Raw genomic sequence first — 3,798 nt, forward strand, 5'->3', positions numbered from 1 at the left:
TACACAGACGTACAACATTCACATGCATAACCAAACTTTTTAGGAAAGGAGTTCTGGCTACAAAAATTACGCATACAAGAAACTGGATGTAGTGGCACGTGCCTGTAATCCGAGCTTACAAGGAATAAAGGCAGGAGAGTCAGAAGTTCCGAGTCATTCTATACTACATAGAGGTATTTTGAGGCCACCTTCAAATATAAGCAGCCATATCTCAGGGAAGTGAAACGAAGCTGCTACAGAGATGGCTCAACAGTTAAAAGTATTTGTTGAAGGGTGGAGAGAGGGTTCACTTGTTAAGAGCTCTGGCTATTCTTCCAAAGGACCTGTGGCAAATGTTTACACTTGGGCCATCTCCAAGATCCCACCTTTTTTTTTTTTTTTTTTTTTTTGGTCTCTTATTGATCAAAGCTCACTGGTTTGGATAGAAAGCCCCAGAGATCATCCTGTCCCCATCTCCACAACTGTTCCTCAGTACCTGATGTTTCTGTGGATCCGAACTCAGGTCCTCATGTTTGCCCAGCAAGCACCTCACTGACTGCCCCAGCTCTGCAATCTATTATCTTGAGTTACTATTTACGTAACAAGAAGATGCTTTATTTTAGAAATCTGAGTAGGTTGGGGAAGGGGACTCAAATTCCCCAACCTGAATGTCCTGAGCAGCAGAAGAGTTTGTGCCGAGAAGGACATATGGGCAGACTCAGTACCATGTTTGGGTCTGCCTATGACACCTGCTAGTTCATTTCAATTTATGGCTTCTACACCTCTCCTGGGCATGGTTCCCAGAGAGTCCCTCTGCTGCTGCTGCCCTGATCAGGTTTCTATATCTGTTAATAATAGAAAACAGTGGGGGAAGGGCCAAGATCTTTGCAGACATAGGAATTACCAAAGCAGATGAACAGTTCTTGTGCCAAAGCCTTGTCTGCTGCCTCTTGGATCTATTCAAATTCTTATGTTCTCTCCAGGAGCTTCCATCCAATAATTCTATTTATATATTTTATGTTTATCGTGTGTGTGTGTGTGTGTGTGTGTAAACAAGAGTGCATGCACTTGAGCATGTGGAATTTAGAAATCACCTTTAGAAGTTCTCTCGTCCCATGATGTGGATTGTGTGTATCAAATTCAAGTGGTCAGAACTGGCAGCACTTCCCTTTCCCCACTGAGCCATCTCTCCAAGCCCCTTCCCAAGCATTCTTGGGAGCCAAACTAATCTTGTGAAATCTGTCACATACACTACACCCAAATCAGAACACAAGCTGAGGAGTAGTGGTGTATTAATGAGAATGCAAAGATTAAGTATTTGAGTTTTGCTCTCTCCCAGAAATTTTAAATGGTGAAAGAGCCTTTTTTTTCTACATCACCCGGGAGCTTGGATAACACTGAGCTGATGAGAAAGAGGAAAAGGTTGTCTAATCCTGAGTAAGAAGAGGAATTAAGGAGACTGAAAAAGGAGATTATAATTTCGGGCAAATGGAAATGGGACTTCTGCTAAGTCAAATCTGAAATTGATGACTTATAATTTGATATCCCTATTCTTCCTGGTCCCCAGGAATAGCTTCCCTTTTAATGTCTACCTTCCCTTTAGACTATACTTTCTGCTACCAAAGCTTGCTCTAAGAAGGAAAATGGTGCACACCTGTAATCCCATTCATCCAGAAGGTTCTGGAATTCACAGTCATCCCCAGCTACATATTAAGTTTAAGAGCAGCCTTGGCTACACTATCATTGGTCCTATATTTAAAAAAAAAAAAAAAAAAAAAGACAACAAACCTGCTGTCAGTAAAACAAACAAACAGATAGTCAACCCACTCTCTGGGTTAATTAAGTAAAGTCACTAAGGCTTCAGGGGCTACCAGCATGGTGGTTCACATGTACATAGTCCTAGATTTTTTTGGAGGCTGAGATGAGGGGCTGGGGGGAATCTACTTGAGCCACAAGTTCAAGACTAGCCTGAGCAACGTAAGGATACTCCTATCTCACACACACACAAAGAAAGAAAGAAATTGCAGAAGTTTAAATCCCTTTCATTGTAAAATATAATAGAAGCAATATGGACCCACATTAAAAGTATGACAGAGAATTATTTTTTAATGAAGGACTCCCCCCCCCACACCCCTGTTAGTACTAAAGACTAAAAATAGACCAAGCCCAGCTATGCAGCCATTCTACGACAATGCCTTCCTAAAGTAATCTCCATCTTGGCTTTTGTAGTCATCACTTAAGAGGATTTTATTTTAATGGAACTTCAAATTTAGCTATCAATAGCCACTAATGGCAGACTATCAGGCAGTTGATTGGTATTTGAGGGAACTATAAGAGGCAGCCAGAACTCAACACACTCAAAGTCATGCCCATCTCACAAAGCTACTTCCCTCTGGGCTTGTGACTAAAATACACCACTGTAAAAGAACCTCACAGAAGTTCCATAGATGTACCCTATGCCCATAACTGCCTTAACTGCCATCCACTGGGTCAGAAAAGCCACACTTCAGAATCTTCCCAGGGCAAAGCAAAAGCTGAGCCCCGCTGTGATGCTTGGGAGCGGGCAAGGGTTGTCTTTACTGCCAACACACAGTCTGGAGTACTGTTGAAATTTGTAGTACCTTAGATTTTATTTGTGAGGTATGGGGTCATAATCACACCCCTTTTCCTCTCTTAATTTGGTTCCATTTCCTCCATCTTGGTTTCTGTGCCAGCTATCCATTTATCTCTGGAAGGAGGCTCCACTTTGCTCTGGTTTTGTTGTTGTTACAAAGTCATTTATTAAAAGTTGTTTTTAACATTGATGTTTAAGTACAAAAGAGAAAGGCACTGGGGAAGAAAGATACACAGGAACATGGGTGTGGCCTTCCCTAAAAGAGTCCTCTGACCTGAATATTTCGAGCTTGCTTCATCTCTACCCATACCTTTATTCTGTGTGACCAGAATGATGAGGAATCGGGGTTGTGAGTTCAAGGCCAGCTAGGCTACATAGCAAGACTCTAACCTCATAAATAAATCAATATCCTGGCAATTGAACAAATGATTACAAGAGAAAAGACATTATGGTTTGGACTGGGGGCTGAGGATGTAGTTCAGTTGGCAAAGTGCTTGACCACTATACACAGAGATCTGGGTTTCATCCTCATCACCATTTAAACTGGGCACAGAGATACATACACACCTGAGTCTCAGTGCTCAGGAGGTGGAGGCAGGAGGATCTATAAAGTCATCCCCAGCTACCAATCAAGTTTAAGAACATATCAAATTCAAGGTTAGTTTGGACCACAAGACACCTCTCTCAAAAAACAAACAAAAAGCACACATTACATATACACAAGCTGTTTCACACATGTGCACAGACACTGTCCCTTCTCTCTGTCTTGCTCAGCTCCTGTATTTTTACAGACTCAGAGTGATTGACCTTGCAAGGCAGGATGCAGAAACACAGGAGCAAGCTGTTGAAAAGCGACACCATGGAGAGCAGCCAGATGAAATGAGGGCAAAAACAGTGGGATTCTACACAGACTCTGACCAGAATGAAAAGCAGTGATTCACAAAGCACTGTAATAGACAGGCTGGGCTTTTACAGTGAGAATTGTGGGATCAGGGTCAGTAAAGGGTCCAGGTGGGGTGGCATCAAGATAAAAAGCAACCAGGCTCCTTCACCCTGGAGATGTGTTGCTTTCAACCTCAATCCATTCCCTTAATCCTTTTCTGCCACCCAACCTCCCCCCCCCCCCCCCCCCGCAACTCCTCCTGGTGACCAGTGCCCTGGGCCTTTAAGAGTTAGATAGGCTGGACCTAGGAAAGCGCTCACAC

This window comes from Micromys minutus, assembly GCF_963924665.1.
Source record: "Micromys minutus genome assembly, chromosome: 19".
NCBI classification, from domain to species: domain Eukaryota; kingdom Metazoa; phylum Chordata; class Mammalia; order Rodentia; family Muridae; genus Micromys; species Micromys minutus.